This window comes from Ictidomys tridecemlineatus, chromosome X, assembly GCF_052094955.1.
Source record: "Ictidomys tridecemlineatus isolate mIctTri1 chromosome X, mIctTri1.hap1, whole genome shotgun sequence".
In the NCBI taxonomy this organism is placed as follows: Eukaryota; Metazoa; Chordata; class Mammalia; order Rodentia; family Sciuridae; genus Ictidomys; species Ictidomys tridecemlineatus.
In genome coordinates this window covers 54,848,871-54,876,475 of record NC_135493.1, presented here as the reverse complement: position 1 = coordinate 54,876,475, position 27,605 = coordinate 54,848,871, and the positions used below count along the sequence as shown (strand labels likewise).

General features: G+C 33.3%; 1 non-coding gene and 1 pseudogene across 1 annotated transcript; both read left to right on the top strand.

Moving 5' to 3' along the window:
- LOC101968749 (importin subunit beta-1-like) overlaps positions 1-27,605 on the top strand; it is a 64,416-nt pseudogene that overhangs the window by 18,919 nt on the left and 17,892 nt on the right.
- On the top strand, positions 8,067-8,172 carry LOC120890962 (U6 spliceosomal RNA). The gene has a single exon (XR_005735428.1). It is a non-coding gene; the product is annotated as a U6 spliceosomal RNA (small nuclear RNA).

Below are 27,605 nucleotides of genomic sequence, written 5' to 3'. Positions count from 1 at the left end.
TACTAAATAATGGGAAAACTTAAACTATTATCATCTTATTTTTTGACACACCAAGAAATTATTCTTGGATATATAGTGTGACTCCAATTAATCTTAATGGGTAAATAAATAAATGAAGATGAAGTAAAATCCTTCTCTTGAGTTTATTCTAGTTAAGAAATCATTTAATAAAATGTGTGGGTGCAAATAGTGGAAGTCTGGGAAGAAAGGATACAGAGGGAGTTAATCTGATAAAATTAACGAAGTCCATGACTTATGAACTGAATTCTAATTTATAGATTTGTTAACCTTTTTAGTTGGAGGAAATTGAATAGTCACCTAGATTGGTGGTTCTTGTTCCATACCTATTAAATTAGACTTGATTGAAATGGTGCAGCTGGTCAATTGATCAAAGTTTGGGAAGCCCTGATGTCATCCATTCAGCATGCCACTGCAGGAATTCCTCTAAGATATCTCTGGTATCCTGCCATCTACTATAAACACCTTCTGAAAGAAGGAATTTATGACTTCAAAAGGCAAAATACTTAACTTTCCAAAAGCTCTGATAGTTAATGAAATTCAATTTGACAAGCACACATTGACAGTCTACTATGTTCCAGATTATTTATATACATTGTTTTTAATTCTCACAATAGCTCCATTTAAAAAGATGTTGATTATACCATTTGCAGAAGGGGAAAATGAAGCTCTGATAGGCTGAATGACTTGTCTAAGTTCACATAATTAAGTGACAAAGCTGATATTGAAACCCTATTCTGCCTCTTGCATACATTTTCTCAGTTAATTCTTAAAAATCCCCTAGAGAGTATATATGATCATGCTCAATTTACAAATGAGGACACCAAAAATTGGAGCATGATGTGAAGCCAGGCAATCTAGTTCTAGCACCTTCCTTTTTCACCACTATTGCTTCCTCTCCAGCTGGCTTTGCATTATATAACTAGCTCTTCAGGTTATCGTATCTCACCTTCCATATGAATGTAAGTTCTATTAGGGAAAAAACTATATCTGTTTTCTTTAACCCTGGATCCCCAATACTTAAAATAATATCTGGCATGATAGTAAGTTGTTGAGGGCCATTACCAAGTAGGAATGACGCATCGAAATTTCCTTGCCAAGAGTACCCCATGCTGCTTAGAGGACATTCGATGGGACATTGCATGCATGCTTTAATAAGGTGACCTTGCTCAAGGACCAAGGCGGATCCGGGTTTAGAGCTGATCAGGTTTGAGGAGTTTAAGGCGTTGCCAGTTTAAGATAATGGGTTTTAGGGAAGTTGGAGGTTGAAGATTATTGCTGGGATTAGGGTGTTCCTGCTGCTTGTTCCCGTTGAGTTCTCATGAGATTAAAATGGGATTTGGAGATAGCCTCGTGGAGTAGGTGAATTGTGCGGGCAGACGGCAGAACGGGTTTGCCCCTGGACCTGTGTGGAGGCGGTGTGAGAGCGGGAATAAAGAATTGCTGTTTGAACCTACAAAGGTGTGTGGTGGCTTGTGATTCTGGTGCCAAGCCGACACCTTGGCAGTAAGTAATTGTTCAATGAATTAATTATTTTAACAAATGTTTCTTTTTTTTGAGCATCTACTATGTTCCAGGATATGCTAAGTACTGAATTTATAGAGGAATTCAAATATTTCTGTTATAAAATAATTCTTAAGAACAGGCAGTTCTTCTCTTCTGGAATTAATAGGCCTAGTTGTTTCCATCATTTCTCATGTGATTTGATATAAACTAGGTCTTCCCCTCTGGACATTAGCAGTTCATTAATAAAAGCAAGGGGCACACAAAACTTAACAGGGTGTTTTTGTAATGGTCTTATCCCCTTTTCCAGTACTCTGTGCTTCTTTTAATGCAAACCAATATTGTCATTTGCATTTTTAGTATCATATTATTGGCTTTGTTGTGTTAGCAATAAAATAAAAAACCTCTAGTGTTTTATTTATTTATTTATTTATTTATTATGTTTGTTTGTTTATTTATTTATTCTGGGTCTTTGATTCATCTTGCCTGTTCTCAATCTCAGAATTGAGTCATCAGAAAACTCTACAAGCAAGACTATGATCTCTTCATCCAAATAATTGCTCAATATACAGAAAGGAACAGAAACAAAATACAGAGTTCTATGACAAGGCACTAAACACTTTTCTTCAGGTTAACAATTATCTATAAATCAAGATTTGGGGTTCAGTTATTCAACATTATGAATATGAATTCAAGTTTACACATAATCCACATCTATATTTCAGTATTTAATCTGCCAAATAATCACAGATCCTTTTTTGCTCTGTTTTGCTGAAATCAAAATACTTTGGCAATCCTAATTCCAGAGAAATCCTTCCTTATATTGTTTCTACAATCACCTGTGAGGTAAAATAACTAGGCAAATCAAGAACTTATCATATTCTCTGCTTTCACAGCATTGAGATTTGCGGGTTATTTTTCAAAATATAAGTCTGCATTAAACAATTTTGCTAATGTGGCAGTTGTATCATAAATACTGAAAATGTTGATACTCTCCATGTGGCCAAAAAGTTGATATAGGATTCTCACAGTTATGTTATTTTGATATTTCTCTTCACCATATTTCTGCCTTTAGACTCATGGATCTCCCACATACTCTGTTGTCTTTGTAACAACCAATGCTCTTTCTCCTGTTTAAGCTATTTTAAACAAATTAGTACCATCAATTGCAATTATTCCACCAAACACCATCCCATGCAGCCTCAGTGACATCTATTTAAATATATCTAACTTATTTGTGTTAAAATTTCAAGCTGGTTCCCAAAGAATTTGATATTATATTTAAAAGGGAGATTTTCTAATATTGTTCACAGGTTAAAAAGTTTCAGTCAGGAAGAGTAAATTTCTGAGATGTATTGCATAGCAAGGTAATTATAGTTAATAATAATGTATTGCACACTTGAAAATTGCCAAGAGAGGGAATTTCAAATATCTCACCACAAAAAAATAGTATGTATGCACGGTGATAGATATGTCATTTAACTTGATTTAATCATTCCATGCTGCATACAGGTGTCAAAACGTCACATTGTATCCCATAATTGGGTTCAATTGCTATTTCCCAATTAAAACTCTTTAAAATTTTTAAAAGGGTAAAAATTAGTACAGAGAAACTCTGGAATCATGTTATCTCATTGGTTCCTAATACATTTAAACTTTAGGACTTCCTCTACCTTCATGCATTTCTGAGACTATCTCAAGTTCCACCTAAAATGTGTACTATTCCAAAGAAACAAATGGTCCATCTTATATATTCTAAGCATCTGCCATATAGGAGAAGAGAGATCATTGATCTTGCTCAAAAATTACTGCCCCTGTCAGTTGTCCCCATGGTGCTCATGAAATAAAGTAGGGTTCAATGAATAAATTTTAAAACTTGATTATACTGTACTCTTCTATTAGTTAATATGGATATTAAGCAAAGTAAATAAATATTAGGCTGATTTAAATTGAAAGGAAAATGCAAAAATTTTGTGTGCTTTTATCTGGAAAATTGATGTCTGAGGATAAAAATTAGCATAAACCTCATTAATGTGTAGTATTATTGTTCAAACCAGCAGATATTACACTGCAGTTAATTGTATTAACAATTAAGACAAAGGAAATCCTTTTTAGCTTGAATAGCAGCTTTAAACTAATCATTTCAAACGTGGGAAATGAAATGAATAATTTTGTTTAAAAAGCATTTGTCCTTTGAACTTCAGTCTATTCAACTTCTGAAATGCTTATTAAAACAGAGTTCTGTTCAGCACATTTTAAACTTTAAATAATTATACCACCCAGTGTGCATTTCTGTAAAACATCAGTAGCTGACAATACTATTTCATAAAACATTTATATTAGATTATACAGTTGTTCTTACAGTTCAGAAGGCGGGGGTGGAGAAAAACTTTCTTAATAAGGTGACAAACTGAAGGGAGTTACAGGGAATTTATTCAAGAAGGCTAAACCTGAAATGATCCAAAGCATCAGACTGTAATGTCTTCACCTTGCTAAAGGAAATCAATACATTCTTTGATTGTTATTCTTTTTGCCAGTTGGTCAGACCCATATCTGATAATGACAAGATGAGATCTTTCCCTGAGTAATGTCAGCTCAAAAAGCTACCTGAACAACCATTACCAAATTAAGCATTTATGGGGTTATAAACACCTTCCCATAATGAGACAATACTTCCATGTCAGATGATATCATTAGAAATATATAGAAATATTGAGTTCTATTGCTAAAGTGTTCATTTATATGTTCTAATTCTTGTTTCACAGTGAAAAACAAACGGACATGCACACACATATATGTGTAAGTCATCTTTTAGTTATTGTAACGAATACCTGAGATGATCAATTTACAAAGAGGAAAGGCTTACTTTGGATCATAGTTTCTGAGTCCATAATTGGATGAACCCATTGCTTTGGGCCTGCAATGGTACATTATAGCAGAATATGGTAAGAAAAGCTATTCATCTGATGACCGAGAACTGAAAGAGAAAGAAAAAGAAAGTGACTGGGGTCCTACAGTCTTTTTCAAAGGCATGCCCCCAATGACATGAAGTCCTCTAACCAGGCCCAATCTCTTAAAAGTTTTTACCACTTCCCAATAGTGCAAAGTTGAGGACCAGGCCTTTAACAATGGATCTTGAGGACAATTATCCAAACCATAATGTTTACACACACACACACACACACACACACACACACACACACACACAAATACCACCTTATAAGCAAAGTAAGAATAAAATAAATACAGTAAAATAAAGAAATGTGTGTCATAGAGGCATCTTTTGCACATTCAGTCACCAGCTGGTTTTAAAGTTTGCACTAATTTTGGAGGTATTTCAGCAATGGAATCAAAAAAAATTCAATGTTATTATCTGTTAAGAAAAAGATAAAACATAACATGATGAACTATGACTCTTACTTCAATTCATAGCATAGCCCTATACTCAAATGTTCAAGTTAGAAATAAAATTACTTAATAAATTTCATTAAATATATAGCATTTAGTTCCAATTATATAGAAACGAATAAGACAGAACCAATGCCTGGTTTCACATACCTGAAAGAGAAGCAGAGATGATAGACAAAAGAAACTTAGTAGGGAAGACAGACTATGAAATGACTAAATAAGTTATCACCACAAAGTGTCAAGTGTGTTCTTATAAATTATTAGGGGGAATAGGCCTTGGAATGTTCTTTGAGGAAATGGCCTTGACTGAGAGAGCTGAGACTTGAGTAGGAGATCCCGGTGAGAAAAGAGCCAGGTAGAAAGAAACCAGAGCCCTTCCCCCCACATGAAATAGTCCAAGTATTCAACATTTTTTAGCTGAATCATGAAGTAATTTTCTAACAGTGCTGCCTCCAATCCTTCCCCCAGCTCAGCTTCTCCATGGTGTCTCAAGTAGCATTTCTTAGAGATCAAAATCTTTCAAAGAGACAGTACTGACCAGTCTAGAGAATTACTTATGGGCCTCTTAACAAGACACTTGAACTTCACAATTCCTTGTGGATTTCTCTTCCCAGCTTCATTGTCAGTCACTTCTCAGATAGGATGGCCTCTCCAAGATATCCATGCCCTAATCCCTGGATTCTGTGGCTATAGTACATAACAAACAAGACTTCATAGGTTTAATAAAAGTTACAGAACTTATTAACAAAAGAGGTGAAAGACCTTTACAATGAAAGCTACAGAACACTAAAGAAAGAAATTGAAGAAGACCTTAGAAGATGGAAAGATTTACCTTGCTCCTGGATAGGCAGAATTAATATTGTCAAAATGGCCATACTACCCAAAGTGCTATAAAATTTCAATGAGATTCCAATTAAAATACCAATGTCATTTCTTATAGATATATAAAAATAATCATGAAATTCATCTGGAAAAATAAGAGACCCAGAATAGCCAAAGCCTTAACAAGAAAAGTGAAGCAGGAGGTATCACTATACAAGATCTTAAGCTATACTTCAAAGCAATAGTAACAAAAACGGCATGGTATTGGCACAAAAATAGACATCTAGACCAGTGGTACAGAATAGAAGTCACAGAGGCAAATCCACATAAATACACTTACTCATATTAGATAAAGGCACCAAAAACACACATTGGGGGAAAAAAATCCTCTTTAACAAATGGTGCTGGGGGAACTGGAAATCCATATGCAGTAAAATGAAATTTAACTCCTATCTCTCACCATGCACAAATATCAACACAAAGTGGATCAAGGACCAAGGATTAGACCAAAGGCCCTACACATAATAGAAGAAAAAGTAGGCCCAAATTTCCATCATGTCAGATTAGGCCCCAACTTCCTTAACAAGACTCCTAAAATACAGAAATAAAAGCAAAAATTAATAAATAGGATGGATTCAAACTAAAAAGTTTTTTCCCAGATAAAGAAATAATCAGGTGAAGAGAGAGCCTACATTTTGGAAGCAAATTTTTTGCCACACACATATCAGATACAGCACTAATATCCAGGATATATAAAGAACTCAAAAAAACTTAACACCAAAAAAACCCCAATCAGTAAATTGGCTAAGGAGCTGAACAGACACTTCTCAGAAGATGATATACTTTTGATCTACAAATATATATAAAAAAAATTCAAGAACTCTAGCAATTACAGATTTAATCTCACTCCAGTCAGAATGGCAGTTATCAAGAATATAAAATACAATAAGTGTTGGCAAGGATTTGGGGGAAAAGACACACTCATACACTGCTGGTGGGACTGAAAATTGGTGCAACCAATCTGGACAGCAGAATGGAAATTCCTTATAAAACTTGAAATGGAACAACCATTTTACCCACCTTCTTGGTCTATACACAAAGGTCTTAAAAACAGCATATTACAATTACACAGCCACATCAGTGTTCAAAGCAGCACAATTCACAATAGCCAAATTGTGGAACAAACCTAGGTGCCCTTCAGTAGATGAAAGGATAAAGAAACTGTGATATATATAACCACAATGGAATATTACTCAGGAATAAAAGAGAATAAAATATGGCATTTGCAAGTAAATGGATGAAGTTATAGAATATCATGCTAAGCAAAATAAGCCAACCCCAAAAAACCAAAGGCCAAATGTTTTCTCTGATAAGTGGATGCTTATCCACAATATTTGGGGGGCATGGGATGAGTGGAGGAAATTTTGATGGGGCAAAGAGAAGGGGGGCAGGGGCATGGGGGAAGGAAAGATGGTAGGATGAGACCAACATCATTACCCTACGTACATGTATGACTGCACAAATGGTGTGACCCTGCTTTGGGTACATCCAGAGAAGTCAAAAAGTATGCTCCATCTGTGTACAATGAATCAAAGAACATTTTGCTATCATGTATAACTGATAAGAAAAAATAAACAAATTTTATAAAAGAATAAAAAAGTTATAGATTTTTTAAAAAGAGAATATCATGGATTATCCAGGCAGACCTAACCTAATCCCATTAACCATTAGAAGCAGAACATTTTCCCCAGCTGGAATTAAGGAGATCCAGCAAAAGGAAAAATCAGAATAATTGGAAGCATGAGAAACATTCATTGTACCAACACTTGTTTGAAGATGGAGAGAGCAATGTAGTGAGGAAAGCAGATGAGCATAAGGAACAGAGAGGATCCCATCTGACTGACAGAAAAAAAAAAAACAGTCACTTTAGCCCTTTTGCCATCAAGAACTGAATTCAACCAACAATCACAACAAGCTTGGAATCAGATGTTCCCTCACAGCTCAGGTCAACCAGTACTTTGATCTGAGAGACTGAGCAGAGTATTGAGGTACATATTCCAGCTCCCTAGTCCCTGTGAATCTCAGCCATCACAAGATACATGCACAGAGATGAAAGATTGCACTAAATATTGAGTGATCTTTGGTTGAATTAGTAATTCCAATTGACTCAATTGAATACCTGAATAATTAGTATTAAAAGAATCAAGTGAAAGAAGGGGGAAGTGATAATCCTTAAAGGTACTTAATTAGACTATAATTTTTTTTGAGACTGCTCTCCATTTTTGGCAAGAGTAAGGTTCAAAACATGGAAGCCAGTACTCACTTTGATAGTACATATGCTAAAATTTCAATGATAGAGAAAATTTAGCATGGTCCCTGTATGAGGATAACATGCAGATTCATGAATCGTTCCATATTTTTTAAAAAAACTAAAATATTATAAATGGAAATTGAAGTAGAATGTTAAATGTAGACAGCACTTGTGCCATTTCTGTATCTACTGCCATCACTTCTATTGAACTTGTGCTGAAACAGTTATGCAACGAAAAGCATAGGTGTGATATGCAGAATTCTAAGGTATAACTTCAAGCTTCTTGTCTTCTAGCAATCAAGTCCTAGCCTATAAATTTCAAAGTTATTTGACTTTAACATCTGAGTGGCCCTGACCTGATTAATTAAGACCTCTTAAGTTGGGGACCTTTTCAGTTTGGGAGGCTGAGACAGAAAGATCACAAGTTCTAAGTCAGCCTCAGCAACTTAGCAAAACCCTGATTCAAAATAAAAAGGACCAAGGATGTAGCCTGGTGGTATAGCAGCCCTGAATTCAATCTTTGGTAGAAGGAAGGAAGGAAGGAAGGAAGGAAGGAAGGAAGGAAGGAAGGAAGGAAGGAAGGAAGGAAGGGAGGGAGGGAGGGAGGGAGGGAGGGAGGGAAAGAGAGAGAGAGGGAGGGAGACCTTTCTCTGACTGATGGCAGAAGAGGGAAATAAAGGGTTAAAACAGAGATTCAATACACATAAAGGAATTAACACACAATTTCTGGCACTGAAGACAGAACAGGCCACGAGACAAGTAATGTGGGTCAATGAAAGCTGTGAACCAGTACCAACTGACATTCATCTAGGAAATGGGTACTTTTGTTCTACAATGTTATGAAACTGAATTCTTCAAAAAATGTAAATGAACAGAAAAGCAGATTCTCCCCTGGAGCCTTCAGATAATATTCTAGGTTTTCTGACACTTTGGTTTTACCCTAGTGGCAACCTAAGCAAAGAATCTAGTTAAACCCACCTGGACTATTGAACTACAGAAACCATGAGGTAATAAATAACTGCCATGGTAGTTTGTTATTGCAGCAATTGAAAACCAATATAAAACATATTGAAATATCTACAAATCTAGCACAGCTCCTCTGATAGCCATCTCCAGTGGTTTATCCTTAAAGAAATTGTGAAAAATATTAGTGTGGATTCTGAATACTATGTCCAGACTTGCTCCTTTAGTGGGTATTTCTTATGGTAGGTGACATGTCCCTGTTACTTAACATCTAAAAATCTTAAATGCCTGATGTGTAAAATGCAGATAATAAAACAAAGCTAGTACCCATTCAAGGGATTAAATGAGGCAACCCTTAAATATTTGAAGTAGAGCCTGGCACATAGTAAATAGTCATAAAACATTTCTTCATCACGTTATCTGCTCTCAAATGGCTTTTTCTTGACTCATTTCCTAATAATCAATTCTTAATCTTTGCACACGCATTTCCTCAAAATGTGGTGTTTATCCTTTGGGGCCAACTAAATACATTCTCTCTATATAATCTGAGGATTCTGATTTTTTTCACCAGGAAGTTTATCTTTATTTTTGTGATATCCATGTATGGTTTCTTATACTGGTTTAGGGAAAGTCAAAAAACTACTTTGACTTGAAGAATATTTTCCTCTTTGGAGAAGTCTCCATTTGTGTGGCATCACATTATTCCCAGTATAATAATCTTATAACGTCTCTAGGCAACCATGGCAGGAAACATTAGTGATTAATCATTTTGGTGCCACATTATGCAGGTTTTGCAAACTTTTCATCATTTTACTATAGTTGGGCCTTAGTTATTGAATCATCAATTTTTTAAATGAATAGTCAACCATGCTCAGAAAATAAATTAACTGATATTATGCCAACAAATATTATAATTCAAGGGATTAAATCTGTTTCCTGATCCAAAATTTAGGCATATCAGGAATAACTAACATTTTAAATATGTACTACTGATTTTCACTCTAATTGATATGGATTTATTATAAAAGTTCCTCCAAAATTGTGGGGTTTTCTTTTTAGGAATAATGTAAACTCTATAATCCAATATATAGTTCAAAAAGAAGTCATTAAACTTCTCCAAATATATTTCCTCCTTTGTAATAGACACTAGCCCTACCTTTTTTAATAAGTTATTGTTTAGTAATTATAAAGAAGGTGAATTATAACGTTAGCACCAAATTTTTATCTTTTTAACATAAAATTTACAGGCAGTAAAATACCCAGGTTATAAATGTAAACTTTTATGATTTGACAAATATACATAACTGTGATCACCACCATAATCAAACTCCAGAATATTTTTATCATCCTATAAATTCCATCAGTTCTCTTTATGGTCAATTCTCTTTTAAAATGTTCTTTCCTCTTCCTGTCCAAGATAATGACTACTTTGATTTCTGTAGTCATTGGTTAGTATTGCCTCTTCCAAAAATTCATTATAAATTTGCGCAGTATACAAGCTTTTGTATCTGGCAGTTTTCTACAGCATTGCTTTTTTAAATTTTTATACCTTTATTTTGTTTATATATGTTTATGTGGTGCTGATAATCGAATCCAGTGCCTCACATGTGCGAGGCAAGCACTCTACTACTAAGCCACAACCCCAGCCCCAATACCATTGTTTTTGAGATCATCCATGTCATATGCCTCCATAGTTTGCTTCTTTTTAAAGCTGGATAGTATTCAATTTTATAAAAACTATTACAATTTCTTAAATTTTCACTTAAGTGGATATTTTAGTTATTTCCAGTTTTAGATTACTATGAATAAACTTGCTATAAAATTTATAACAGAAAACATTATGGATATTAAGTTTCATTTCTTACAAGTAAATATGTAGAAATGGAATAAATGTGTAGAAGTTAAATATTCCACTTTATTGACTTTATAAGGAACATTTGAAAGTTATGCTCTGTGGTTGTAACATTTTACACTCCCACCTGCAAGATATGAGCCTTACAGTTGTTTCCCTCTCTCATCAACATTGAGGTTGCCTGCCTGTCAGTCTTTCTCCTTTAAAAATGTTAGCCATTCTACACTGTGGGAAAGTGGGTATTAAATATATTTAGCCAGGTACTTCTAATTTGTGTTTCCCTGTTGACTAAAGATATTAAGTATCTGCTTACTGGCCTTTGGGATATTTTATTTTGTATAGAATGTAGTAAACTCTTTTGACATTTTATTGTGCTATTTTCTTTTACTTCTGATTTGCAGGCATTCATTATATATTCTGCATATTAATTTTTCAGGTACTTGTACTGTGAATAACATCTCAAATCTGCTATTTTAATTTTATAATAGTTTTTATGGAATTCAACTCTTAAATTGTTTCTTTTTTGATCAGTACTTTTTTGTCCTAAGAAATCTTTGACTATCTCAAAATTTCACACATATTCTCTAGTGTTTTCATTTAGAAGCTTTGTAGTTTTAATTTTTATGTTTACATCTATTATATATCTATAACTCTGATTTATTTTTGTATGTACTATGAAGTAGGGATGAAGGTTGGTTGGTTTTTGTAAAATATATAACATTATATATATATATATATATATAACACAAGTTGTTGAAAGGGCTTTCTTTCCTCATTGAATTGCCTTGAAAAATAGTTTCAAAAAGTTCACCACATACATATAAGTTTATTCAGGTCTCTCTATTCATATTCATTGATCTGTTCATTATCTTTATGACAATGATAACCTCTTTTTATATATAACTTTATTTTATTTATGTGGTGCTGAGGATCAAACCCAGGGCCTTGCATGTGAGAGGAGAGCGCTCTACCACTGAGCCACAACCCTAGCCCCCACCCCCACCCCCACCCCCCACCCCGATAAACTCTTTTGATTCTTGTAGTTTTATAACTAGCCTTAGAGTCAGTAAGCATTCATAATTTACTTTAAGAGTATTTGGCCTTTATAATTTCTTTTGATTCCCACAATAAATTCAGAAGTCTGCTTGTTAATTTCTGTTAAAATGTAATTTATACTAAAATTGCATTGAGTCTGTAGATCAAGTTGGGAACAGTTAATATATTAACAATATTGAATGTTTCAATCCCTGGATTTGGTATATATGTTGAACCATTTAGGGTCTGTCATTAATTTTGGAAAATTATCAGTTATTTTTAATTAATATGTTACTTCTATTTCTTTCTCCCTTTCTTATCCTTTGGTTATCACTATTATAACTTTTGTCATTATCTGACATTCCTTGGATATTCTGGGTTTCTTTTCTTTCTTTTCCTTACCTCCTTCCTCCCCCTCTTCTTTCTTTCTTTTCAAATTCTTTCTCCTGACTTTTTATTTGGGGAAGTTTCTGTTGATGTGTCTTCGAGCCCCTTTATTCTTTCTTTGGTTTTGTACAGTCTATTGATGAGCTCATTAAAGGAATTCCTCACTCTTGTCACAGTGTTCTTGATCTCTTGCAATTCCTTTTCTATTCTTTCTTAGAGTTTCCATTTCTATGGTTACATTGTATTTCTGTTCTTACATGTTGCTCACATTTTCCATTAAACTTCTTGGCATATTATCATAATTATTTTAAACTCTTGGACCAATAATTTCAAAATCACTTAGTGGGAAAGTTACATTTATTACATATTCAATTTCTTTTACAAATAATATATTATTCAAATTTCCTATATTTTATCACACCCATCTTGGCAATTGGTGTCATTTGAGAATTAGTCTATATCATGTTACTTGTTGGTTTTGTTGGCATAAAGTTGCTCAGAATATTCTCTATGTATTTTTTTTGAGGAAGGGAGAGGTACCAGCGATTGAACTCAGGGCACTCAACCACTAAGCCACATCTTTAGCCTTATTTTATATTTTTATTTAGAGACAGGGTCTCACTGAGTTGCTTGGAGCCTCGATTTTGCTGAGACTGGTTATGAACTTGACATCCTCCTGTCTCAGCCTCCCAAGTCACTGGGATTACAGGTGTGTGCCGCCATGCTCAGTTTTTCCCTTTATTTTTGATCCATAATTTGACTGTGATTTGCCAACATGCAGTTTTCTTTTAGATAATCCTATTATGAGTTTCCTTCTTAGAATTGTGAATTGATGTTTTCTTTGCTGGTTTTTTTAAAACTAAAGTTAGTAATGTTTAAGCTGTTATTTTAGCATTTTGTGCCACATTCTTTCTTTCCTGGACTATAGAACTCTAGTTCTATAGTTTTATTTTAAATATTTTAAATATTTCATAAGATCTTAAATGTTACTGATATTCTTTTTATTTTTGTGTAATTCTTTCTTCTCTTATTTTTCTTGATATGAACAATTTGACTAACATATCTTTGAGTTCATTAATCTTTACTTCCTATCATTCAACATCTGTTATTAAGCTCATATAGTGAATTTTGAATTTCTGTTATTTCATTTTTAATTCCCAATATGTCCATTTAATTTTTTTGATAGATTCTGTTTCTTCCCTGAGATTCCCCAACTCTTACTTCATTTTGATAATCTCTTCCTCAAAGATTTTGACCATACTTTGTATGTGTGTGTGTTATCGGGAATATAACCAAGTGGCACTCTATTACTGAGCTACATCTCTTGTTCTTTTCTAATTTTTTTTAAATTTTGAAGCAGGGTCTTGGTAAGTTACCCAGGCTGGCCTCAAACTTGCCATCCTCCTGCCTCTGCCCCCTAAGTACCTGGGATTACATGCACCACCATGTGGAATTTGACCATATTTTCAATGTTGATTTAAAGTCTTTTTCCACTATTTCCACAATTTGGGTGATATAAAATTCATTTCCCACTGATTATTTTTTCTCTTAATTATAGATCATTTTTTGTTTCTCTGCAGGTATCATAATTTATACACACACACACACACACACACACACACACACACACTAAAAAGTGGACAATTCATAGTCAAGACCCTGGATTTTGTTATATTCTTTTGAAGAGTGTTGTGACTTTCTAGTTAACCAAACTGAATTTATGAACACTTGGTTTTATGTTCTCATAGTGTGACTTTTTAAAATTTTTCCTGTTTCCATAAACTTATGCTCTTAATATTGGACATAACATCTACCTCTAAGTCATGCCTTACAGATTTTTCTGAGATAAGCCAAATATGTTTATCAAGCCTCTATAAAACTATAAACTATCTTTCTCACATGGGTATTTAGTGAAGTATTTGTATAGAATTTTCAATTTTCTATTTCTTTGTTCTTCCTGGAATTTTTTTTTGAGACTCTCATATTAATACACAGTTCATGGAGCTTGCAAATATCTGAGAGTAATTGTATGCAAAATTTGGTGATTCTCCTTCTATAGCTTTCTCTTTCTCTGAACATCTTCCATTAACTTCCAGCTGAATTTCCATCTTTGAATTCCATTATTTTACTCTTAAATTTAAACTTTCTTGTTGATCCACTATTCATATTCTTGGAAGCATTCTCAGGATAAAACTCCATAAAACTTGGATGTTATAATTGCTTTCTGAATGAGAGTTCATGTAATACCAGTTATTCAACCATTACCAGAACAAGAAAGTCAACTAATGATTTTTTAAGGGATTTTGTCTTTGCTAATCTTTGTTCATCCCATTTGGACTCTTGGATTCATCTTCTTTGCAATAATTCTAGTCATTGTTATAACTTCAAATTAAACTTTCCGTGCCAAATACTGCAACCAAAGTCATGTTTTTAAAATTGTTTCTCCTAACCTTTTCTAAATTTTATCTTCCTATGCATGTTGATAATACTAGGTCACACCTACTCATGTAGGCTGACTTAGAATTCTGGGACCTGACTGACAATATATATGCTGAGTCAGAATTACAAATAAAATGTGATTTTAATATGTAATTTGAGCAACAACATACAATGTATTAGAACATTCTACCAATTAATCAGAGGCACAAAGAAGTGGTGTAGCTTATGTACATGAAATTTTATTGTTTAACCAAGAAGAAAAAAACGCTGTCTACTTCTTATAAGGAAGTATGATTTCTTACTTATCTGACTAAACTTATTTTAATATTATTCTCTTGGCCTTCAAAGCTGGCACAATTGCCCCTGGCTTTATTTGACTGTTGTCAAGGAATTTACACCCATGTTAGACTCCTGCCACTCTTTATAACTGTCACTGCTATGATATTTTCAAATGAAAAGACATTTGAAGGGCATCTATACTCTGATACAAACATTCTTCTAAAATAGAATATGTATTAATTTTGATAGTACCCAATATCATAACTATCTCCAAATTTAGTGACACACTTAGAGTAAAATTGATTGCAACAAGACCAAGGAGAATTAGGTACTGAGGCTCTCCTTAACAGTTCATACAGAAATGTTAAGACAGAATACCAAAAGGCAAATCCTATAAAACTAAAGTCAAATGGAAATTTTTTCTTCTATAATGCTGTCAATTCAGGAATGTTTAATATTTCTCTTCAGAAGACATTTTAAAAAATAAATGTCTTTAAAATAAAAAAATAAGTAAGAATACCCCATGACTTTGACTCTTTTATATACTCATTTATATATCTTTCTTCCCATTCATCTTTTTCATCTTTGTATTCTCATATTCTCTAAGCACAGTGCCTTGTATGTAATAATTCCTTAATATGTTGCAATTAAAATTTAGGCCATTTAATATAAATCAATTATAAACTTAAATTTTACACTATTTTAGATTATTTTTATTTGTTCTAATTAGTTACATATGATAGTAGAATGCATTTATGCACTTTGAGATATCATACATAAATAGAGTATAATTTCTCATTTTTCTGATTGTACATGCTGTAGAATCACATTGGTCATGCAGTCATATATGTACATAAGGTAATAATGTCTGTTTCATTCTATTATCCTTCCTATGCCCATACCCCTTTCCTCCCTTCAGTTCCTTCCATCTAATCTAAAGTAAATCTACTCTTCCCTAGCCCCCATCCCCTTATTGTGAATTCACATATCAGAGAAAACATTCGGCCTTTGGTTTTTAGGGATTTGCTTGTTTGTGTAGAAATAAGTATATCAGATTTAATATATTATTGGCTCAGTTTCTAGATTGATTTAATTGATTAAAAGATCCTCTTTCATCATAAATAACTTATTGCAGAATGACAATTAATTGATGAACATAAATAATTTATATTACACATGTAAAGTTTGTAGTATAGACATATGTGTTCTCTTATACATGTGTTTGTGTACTTGTATAAATTACAAGCCTGACAGATTTTGTTTGTATATATTCAAAATAGCTGTGACTCAAAAGTCAAATTATTTCAAGTTATTCACACTTTTCAAACAACAGTCATTGGCTTCTGGCTATAGTTGATGTTAATAGAGTATGCTTAAATACATTATTCCTTTTTATTTTCTAAAATAGTCAATAAACACTATCCTATCTTTTTTTCTTTTCTTTCAGTTGATCTGTCTGCTGCTAGTATTTACTTGCAGTTTACAGACAAACTTCATCATATAAGATTTACTTTTTTTATGGTCTGAGGCATATCTTATATATTTATTGACCACAGTCCCCATTCATGTGAATCAAATCATTATGTTAATATGTACATACAAATACAGATATAATCTTATTCTTATATATAAATCAAGAAAATAACTATAATTTATTCAATATTATTTAAAGTACATAAAAATTCTTGAGCTAAAATATTTCCCTATCTGTATTAACTGTAATTCAAGGCTCCCTGTTAAAATTGCCATGCTTCCTCAAAGGAGCAAACATAGAACTCTTTCAAAATTTCAATTCCATAGCACAGACTAGCCATAAAACAGAATAAACTAAAGAGTGGGATATACAGGATAGGAAAGTTTAGGTGGAGGAGACCAAAGGTGAAAAATATTCAGAGACTTATGATGGTTGGCAGAATTGGTTTCCATGGTATTTAGAAGCATCAGGATCTAAATGCCAAATGGAACACTGCATACCTGGGAACAAGTAGGCTAAAAAAGTATTATAGATAATTACCATCTATTTTCCAACTTCATTGGAGCCAATGTTTCCTGCTCTAATACACACCAAATGTCCCATCTGTCTGGGGATAAGCATTCAATGCAGGTAGCCTAGATGTATTCTAGCCTGTTTTTATTGCTATTTAATTCTGGGTGTGACTTATTAGGTGTAGTTAATTAGAAAAAAACCAAAATATTTAAGTGTCTCAATGCTCCAATTAAGAGATATAAGCTAGCATAATAGATAAGAAAACAAGACTCAACTATGTTGTTTGCAAGGGACTCGCCTTAGAGGCAAGTACAGCCAGAGGATGAAAGGGAAAGGATTAAGTTTATATACCATGCAAATGGAGCCCCTAAACAAATAAGAGTAGCTACTTTCATATTGAAAAGCCAACTTCAAGTCAGAATTAATCAGATGAGACAAAGAAGTCTTACTTCATTATGGAAAAGGAAACAATCCAACAAGAAGCTATAATGGTAGTATATTTATGCTCCAAATGTCAATGCACCTAATTACATAAAACAGACACTCAACTTTAAGACTCACTTAGATGATACTACAATAATACTAGTTGATTTCAACACAACTCTCTTACCAGTAAATAGGTAATCCAGTCATAATCTTACCAAAGGCTCTTCAGGCCCCCAAAATATTATAAATCAAATGCACTTAACAGACATCTATTAAATATTTCATCCAACAACAGAGAAATTGACTTTCTTCTCAGATGCTAATAGAACCTTCTACAAAACAGAACACCTATGTGGGTTGGGGATGTGGTTCAGTGGTGGAGCGCTTGCCTAGCATGTGTTAGGCACTGGGTTTAATCCTCAGCACCACATAAAAATAAAATAAAGATATTGTGTTCACCTAAAACTAAAGAATAAATATTTTAAAAATAGACCACATATGTGCTAAAAGGGCACAAATCAACATTTAGTAAATAAAAAATATTTAATTCTTTGCATTTTATCTGATCATAATAGAATAAAATTAAAAACCAAAGCAATAAAAAAACCCTCCAGAGTCTACATAAATACATGGAGAAGTTCTGAACAATACAGTCTTGAATGACAAATGGGTGATAGAAGAAATCAGGGGATAAATTAAAAATTCTTACAATCAAATGAAAAATGTGCTATAATATACCAGAACTTCTAGGACACTATGAAAGCAGATTTAAGAGGAAAGTTTATAGCTATGAGTCCCTACATGAGAAAGCCAGGAAAATCCCAAGAAAACAACCTAATGATGCATCTCAATGTCTTAGAAAAACAGCAACAGGTTAATTTTAAAGCCAGTAGCTAGAAAGAAATAATAAAAATCAGAACTGAAATCAAGGAAATAGGTACTAAAAGAAAATAATACAAAGGATTAATGATGTTAAGTTGTTGGTTTCTTGAAAAGATAAGATAGATAAACCCTTAGAAAAACTAGCCAAAATAAAGGAGGGAAGATCTAAGTTAAGAAAATTAGAGATGAAGAAAAAGAATCACTAGATATCACAGAAACCCACAGGATTATTAGGTACTATTTTGAATTTTTATTTCAATAATTATAAACCTTAGGAGAAATGAATACATTTCTAGACACATAAGATCTGCCAAAATCAAATGTAGAAATCATTAAAAGACCAATAATAAGCAATGTAATATAAATAATAATAAAAAGCCTATCAACAAAAGAAAGTTCAGGACCAAATATATTCTCTGTGTTCTATCAGACCTTTATAATGTCAATGTTCCTCAAATTATTTCATGAAATAGAAAAAGGTGGAACACCTCCAAATCCATTCCATAAAGCCAATATCATCCTAAAACCAAAAGCAGATAATAACATATCAAGAAAAAACAGACTAATATTCTTAATTAACTTAGATGTGAAAATTCTTAATAAAATATTAGCAGATCATGTACAAGAATATATTAAGATTGTACATCATGACCAAGTTTGTTTAATTCCAGGAATGTAAGGATAGTTTAACATATGCAAATCAGTAAATGCAATTAATTATATAAACAGGATTAAGAACAAAAATCACAAAGTATCTCAATTGATGCAGAGAAAATCTTTGACAAAATTCAGCACCCATTCATGATAAAAACACTGAAGTGAAGACGGATAGAAGGAACTTACCTCAACATCATAAAGGCTATCTATGATGCACCCAAAGTCAATATCATATGAATGGAGAAAAACTGAAAGCATTTACTTTAAAATATGGAACAAGATAATGATTTATACTCTCATAATTCTTATTCTATATAGCACTAGGAATTCTAGCCAGAGCAATTGGAAAAGACAAGGAAACAAAAATAAGAAAGGAAGAAGTTAAATCATCAACATGAGCAGATTATATGATCCTATATTTAAAATATCTAAAAATACCCACCATTTCTAGAGCTAAACTACTTCTAAAGTTAATAAAGTAATTCATCAAAGTAGCAGGTTACCAACTTTTGAGCTAATTATACCACTCCTTGGTATATATCCAAAGGAATTGAAATCAGCATGCTGCAGTGACACAGCCACATCAATATTTACAGCAGCTCAACTCAGAATATCTAAGTTATGGAACCAACATAGATACCCTTCAACTGAGGAATGGGTAAAGAGAATGTGAGATATATATAGATATATATATATAGATATATAATATTATTATTATTATATATAATTTATTATTACATATTATTATTCATCCATATTAAATAATGCCTTTATGAACTTTGTTGGTAAACAGATGAACCTGAAAAAAATAATGCTAATTGAATTAAGCTAATCCCAATAAAACAAAAGATTAAATGGTCTCTCTGATAGGTGAGAGGAAGAATAAAAATTCATTGGATTAGACAAAGAGGAATGAATGGAAGGGAAGTAGATAGGAATAAGAAAGACAATGGAATGGATTGGACATGTCTTTCTTATGCTTCTATATGAATACAACACAGTGTATTCATGAATTGCCACATCATATACAACCACAAAAATGGGATCTTAATTAGAATAAGACATACTCCATATATGTCAAAATATACTTTTGTGTCATGTATATCTAAAAATAATAAATTTTTAAAACTAGTAGGATATAAAATCAACATATAAAAACAGCTTTCCTATGCGCCAATTGAGAACCTGTTGAGAAAAAAAATCAGGAAAATAATTCCATTCACAATCACCTCAAACACAAGTAGCAACAACAAAAAACTACAAACTTAATAAAGGAGATGAAAGACCTCTCTTATGAATACTATATAATGCTGAAGAAATTGAAGAAGAAATTAGAAGATGGAAAGACCTCTCATGTTTATGAATAGGCAGAATTAATACTGTTAAAATGGCCTTATTAGTAAAAGCAGTAGACAGATTCAATGCAATCCCCATGAAAATATCAATGGAGTTCTACCAAAAAAAACCTAGAAAACACAGTCCTATAATTCATTTGGAAGAATATAAGACCCAGATTAGCCAAAGCAATTCTAAAGCAATAAAGCAGTGCTGGAAGCATCATAAAACTTGACTTCAAATTATATTATAGACATATAGCAACACAATCTGCATGGTACTAGCACAAAAATGGATACATAGAAGACTGGAGCAGAACAGAAGACACCAAGACAAACCCACACAGATATGGTCATCTGATCCTTAACACAGGTACCCAAAACACACATTAGAGAAAAGAGAGGCTTATAACCAAATGGTGCTGGGAACAATGGATACCCATATAAAGAAAAATGAGACTAGATCTCTCTCTCTCATAGTGCATAAAAGTCATCTCAAAATGAATCAAAGATCTAGTAATTAGAGCAGAAACTTTGCAACTACTGGAAGAAAACATACAGTCAACATTCCAACATACAGACTCAGGTAAGGACTTTCTCAATAAGACTCTAAAGCTCACGAAATAATATTGTTTGTTAATAAATGGGATAGTATTAAATTTAAAAACTTTTATACAGCAGAGGAAACAATTTAAAATATGAAGACAGAGCCTAAAGAATGGGAGAAAATCTTGCCAGCTACTCTTCTGACAGAATAAACACTCAGAATACATAAAGAACTAAACAACCTGCCTCTTAAAAAATACTCAAATAATAAATTGGCAAATGAACTAAACAGACACTTTTAAAAGTAAGAAATACAAATTACCAACAAATTCATTAAAAAATATACAATATCTTTAGGAATTAGGGAAATGCAAATCAAAACTATATTGAGATTTTCATCTCCAGTTAGAATGGCAGTATTTGAGAATACAAACAATAATATATGCTAGGGAGGATGTGGAGGGGAGGAACACTTTTACCCTGCTGGTGGAATTGTAAATTAGTATAACCACTATGGAAATCATTCTGAAAGTTCCTCAAAACACTAGGTATAGAACCACCATATGGTCCAGCTATACCACTCCTCAATATTTATCTTTGTTTTAGTCAAATTTTTTCATCACTGTGACTGAAACACCTGACAAGAATGATATAGATAAGAAATGTCTATTTGGAGCTCAGTTTCAGTGGTCTCAGTCCATAGATGGCGAACTCCATTGCTCTGAGTCCAAGATGAAGAAAAACATCATGATGGAAGGACGTAGCAGAGGAAAACAGTTCAAAACATGGAAATCAGGAAGCAGAGAGAAAGAGACAAAACACAACCCTAAAGTAATGTCCCCAGTGACCTAACTCCTCCAACCACGCCTAACCTGCCTACAGTTACAACCTAGTAACAACTTTCATGAACTAATCATTTACCTCTGAACATTCTGGCATTGTCTCGTGTATGAGATCTTGGGGATCACCTCATATCTTAATCACAATTATCCTAAAATATTAAAGTCAAGATACTATAGCAAAGGGCTGGGGTTGGAGCTTAGTGATAGAACATTCACCTAATACATGTGAGGCACTGGGTTCGATCCTCAGCACCACATAAATATAAATAAATAAAATAGAGGTATAGTGTCCATCTACTGCTAAAAAATACATTTTAAAAAGATATTATTGTGGACTGGGGTTGTGGCTCAGTGGTAGAGTGCTTGCCTAGCATGTGTGAGGCACTGGAGTTGATTCTCATCACCACATATAAATAAATAAAATAAAGTCCATTGACAACTAAAAAATATTTTTTTTAAAAAAAGATAATTACAGGGCTGGGGTTTTAGCTCAGTGGTGGAGCACTTGCCTAGCACATGGTAAGGCACTAGTTTGGATCCTGAACACCACATATAAATAAAATAAAGGTATTGTGTCCATCTACAACTAAAAATATTTTTAAAGATATTATTACAATACACACATACCCATATTTATAGGAGCACAGGTCATGGTAACCAAATTATGAAATAAGCCTAAGTGTCCATCAGTGAATGAATGGATAAAGAAAATTTTACATATACACAATGGAGTTTTTTGCAGTCATAAAGAATTAAAATATGTCCTTTGCAGGAAAGTGGATGGAATTCAAGAGCATTATGTTAAGAGAATTAAGACAAACTCAGAAGTCAAGGGTTATATGCTTTCTCTCATATGTCAAATATAGAGAGGAAAAAGGAAAATAAAGTTGGGAAGGCAGGGATCTCGTGAAAAGGGAAAGAGATAGAGAGGAAAGAGAACAGACGGAGGGAGAGGAGAAAAGAAGGGGAACATACAGGGGAATGATATTAACCAAATTATATTTTTATATAATGTGCATGTATCAATATATAAAAATGAATCCCATTTTTATTTATAGATAGATAGGTAGATAGATAAATGCACCAATTAAAATGGAAAAAATTTAAAAACAAAAAGAATCAGCTTGAGTGCTTGCCTTGCATACACAAGGCCCTGGGTTCAATCCCCGCAACCCCCCCCCACACACACACACAAATAAATAGAATCAATTCAATGCATTTTAGCATCTTAGTGTTGCTATTTAATTCTAAGTGACTTGTAGGTGCTATTGATTGAACATACCTTTAAATAAGATATTGCATCTTCAGAGGGTAATGTATAAATCAAGGTTAAACCACTGGTCTATAATCCTTAAAAAGTATTATTTTATGCATAAATTGCCCAGATAGTGGGGGGAAAAACCAATTCACTGAATAACACTTTTGGGTTAAAAAATCATCCACAACAGAGGATGGAATATTTACAAATGCATCATAATGCAGTATTCAAAACTGAAGTCCCTTTCTGTCCAGATTTGCTTCCAATAAATTTCTATGTATAAAATTCCCTGCATAAGTATCTGGCCCTCTATTAGCAAATGCTTAGTTTCTACATAGGGATTAAATGGGACCCAAAGGCATCTCCAAATTGTGTCCCTGTAAATGTCTAACAGTTAAAAGACGAAAATGTAATTTGATCATCTGGGCAAGTTACTATTATGCCCTCTTTTTAGGCCTCCCTGGTCTGCTTTTTACATTGCTCAGACTCTGTGTGGTGATTGAACATGGTCCAAGCTGTGCTGCTGTTCAAAATCAGATTCACATTGAGCTTGTGAGACTGGAATGAGAAAGTGCTGGAAAACACAACTTTCTTATTCATATAACTATGCACCAAACACTGGGAGGTCTAAGATGTGAGACAGCCAAACAGTCTGTCAATTGTAGCTTTTTCTTCAACTCTGAAGTAAATCTTGAAATAAATTTTTACTTCATGATATTTGTTATATCAAAACTAGATGTTTTCCAGATGCAGAATAGCAAGAAACCACCTCTTCTCCTGTGGCTAGTACCGGAAATAGCCAATTAGAAATAATGCTTTGTGATGACTGGCTCATGCTAAACTAAATTAATTCAAGAAATACTTAGAGGTTTGTTTGTCTTTTCCAAGCCTATAAATGAGCCTACTGAAAAGCCAAGTTCAAGCATTTCTCTGTCCCAAATAGCTTTGAACTCTTGCCCTAACTTTTTTGTTTATCCATCTTCATAACTTTTTTCCTTTCTTTCTTTCTTTTAACCTTTTAGTTGGTATGTATTAACTATATAGGATAGAGGGTTTCATTGTAATACATTCATAATGCATATAACATGATCTGATCAATTCACTCCTCGATACCTCCCCTTTACCCTCCTCCCCAATAACGCCTTTATCTTCCCCCCACCCCCCAATACCTTTCTACTACATTATGGTCTTCCTTCTATATTCATGACATAAGTTTTTCCCCTTTTGTCACCTCTAGCCTCCACCTAAAAGAAAAAAACAATTTGACAAATTGTCATTTTGATACTGACATTTTTCATAAACATGATGCTCTCCAGATCTAATTTATTCTTATTTATGGTTAAATAGAACTCCATTGTGAAATTATACTGAATTTTCTTCATCTATTCATTTGGTAGTGGACATCTAGGCTGATTCCAAAACTTGACTACTGTGAATTGTGCAATAATAAACATAGTATGCATGCATCTCTAAAATACACTATCTTGAATTCCTTTTGATAAATACCACCAAGTGATAGAGTTGGATCATATGATAGTTTTAGTTTTTTAAGGAAATTCCATACTGATTTCCATAGTGGTTGTTCTGATTTGCATTCTTACCAACAGTACATATAGTTTCATTTCCCCTGCACTCTGCATTTATTATTATTTGCAATCTTGATAATTGTCATTCGGACTGAAGTAGGATAGAATCTTAGTGTAGTTTTGATTTTCATTTGCATGGTGGATAAAGATGTTGAACATTTTTTCATATAATTATTGGCCATTTGTACTTCTTTTGAAAAAGTGCCTAGTTCATTCACCAATTTATACAATAGTGATTTATTTTTGTTTATGTTTGGTATTGAGTATTTTTGAGTTCTTTGTATGTTCTAGATATTAATCTTCTGTTGGGGAGTATTCAGCAAAGATTTTCCCCATGGAGGCTATTTTTTGATGCTTTTAGTTATTTCCTTTGTACCAAAACTTTTTAATTTGATGCCATCCTATTTATTGATTCAGCTATAGGAGTTCTGTTATGGAAGTTGTTGCCTGTGCCTATATGTTTTAGTGTTTCCCTTATGTTTTCTTCTAGCAGTTGCAAAATCTCTGGTGTTAACCTAGGTTTTTAATCCATTTTGAGTTGACTTTTGTGAAGAGTGAGAGATGGGGATATAGTTTCATTTTCCCATATATGGATATCCAGTTTTCCCAGAACCATTTGTTTCAGAGGCTCCTTTCTCCAGCATATATTTTTGGCCCTTTTGTCAAAAATATGATGACTATATCTATGTTGGTTTGTTTCTGTGTCTTCCATTCTGTTCCATTGGTCTATGTATCTGTCTTTGTGCAAGTACCATGCTGTTTTTCTCATAATTGTTCTGTAGTATAATTTGAAGGTGTGTATTATGATACCTCTAGGATTGCTCTTTTTGATTAGAAATGCTTTGGCTAGTCTTGATCTTTTTTCTTTTACCTGAATTTTAGAATTTTTAAAATCCAGTTCTGTGAAGAATGTCATTATTATTTTTATGGAGATGGCATTGAATCTGTAGATCACTTTTGCTAATATGTCCATTTTGGATGATATTAATTCCATATCTGTAGCTGGGCATGGTGAGACATGCCTGTAATCCCAGTGGCTCAGGAGACTGAGACAGTAAAGTCACAAGTTCAAAGCCAGCCTCAGCAATGGTGAGGCACCAAGCAACTCAGTGAGACCCTGTCTCTAAATAAAATACAAAATTGGGCTTGGGATGTGGCTCAGTGGTTGAGTGCCCCCGAGTTCAATTGCTGGTACCTACTCACCCCCCAAAAAAAATCCATGTATCTGTGAACATGGGAGGCTTTTCACATTTTAGTACATTCTTTTTCAGTATTCTATAATTTTCCTTGTAGAGGTCTTTCATGTCCTTGGTTAGATTTATTCCTAGATTTTTTTCTGGACATTTTTAGGCTCTTTTGAATGGAGTTGTTTCCCTGATTTATTCCTCAGCAGATTCATTATTGGTATACAGAAAAGTTATTGATTTTTGTATGCTGATTTTGTATCCTGCTACTTTGCTGGATTTCTCAGATTATTATTAAGAAAACACATGCCAGGTAAATTCAAATCTGACAGAACTGGATCCTTGTGTAACAAAAAACACTTCACTGTCACACGTTCCTACCCACCCTGCCAGTTTTCTGCCACTCTCATTCTCATTCTCATTTTCTCAGATTGAGAAGTCTTCTGATAGAGCTTAGGGGTCTTATAAGTAAAGGATTATATCTGCACACAATGATAATTTGACTTTCTCTTTTCCAATTTGTATCCCTTTAATTTCTTTCTCTAGCTTAATAGCTCTGGATGAAATCTAAAGTACTATGTTGAATAGGAGTGGTGAAAGTGGAATTCTTATCTGGTTTCTGATTTTAGAGGAAATTCATTCAGTTTTTTTACCCACTCACTATGATGTTGACTTTGGATTTGTCATATACAGCCTTCATTGTGTTGAGGTAAGTTCCTTCTATCCCTAATATTATTAAGGTTGTTATCTGAAGGTGTGTTGAATTTTTTCAAAGGCTTTTTAATCATATATTGAGATGATCATTCAATTTTTGCCCTTGGTTATATTTATGTGGTGTATTGCATTTATTGATTTGGGAAGGTTTAATCATTCTCTTTTTTTAAATTTTTGTTGTTGTTGTTGCATATGGACACAATGCCTTTATTTTGTTTATTTATTTTTATGAGGCACTGAGCTTTGAACCCAGTGCCTCACACATGCTAGGCTAGCACTCTACCACTGAGCCAGAACCCCAACCCAGGTTTAATCATTCTTGCATCCCTGGGATGAAAGCAACTTGATCATATGTATGATCTTTTTAATATATCAATGTATATTATTTGCAAGTATTTGTTAAGGATGTTTTGATCTATGTTCAGCAGGAATATTTATTTGTAATTTTCTTGATGTGTCCTTATCTGGTTTTGGTATCAAACTAATACTGACTTCATAGAATGAGTTTGGAAGTATTCACTCCCTTTCTATTTTATGGAATAATTTGAAGGGCATTGGCATTAGTTCTTTAAAGACTTGGTAAAATTCCTCTGTGAATCCATCTGGTCCTGAGCTCTTCTTTATTGGAAGGCTTTTTATTGTTGCTTCAATCTCATTGCTTTGTATAGGTCTGTTTAGGTTTTCTATATCCTTACAGTTACATTTTGGTAAGTCATTTGTTTCTAAAAAGTTATCTATTTCTTCCATATTTTCAATATATTGTACATTTTCAAAATAGTTATTAATTACTCTTTTGAAATCAGTGGTGCCTGCTGTGACATCCCTTTTTTCATCTCTAATTTTATTGATCTGTCTTCTCTCTCCTTAGTTGGCTAAGGGTTTGTTCATCTTGTTCTTATTTCCAAAGAATTGACTCTTTGTTTGATCCTTTCTGTTTTTTCAATTCTCTCATTCATTTAAGCTCTAATGTTTATTATTTCTTTCCTTCTACTAGTTTTGGAATTGTTTGTTCTTGTATTTCCAAGACATTGAAATGCATCATGAGGTTATTTATTTGAGTTCCTTCTTCAATTTATGTAGGCACTCATTGCTATAATCTTTCCTCTTAGAGCTGCCTTCATGGTACCCCACAGGCTCTTATATATTATATTTGTATTTTATTTTAATTTTCA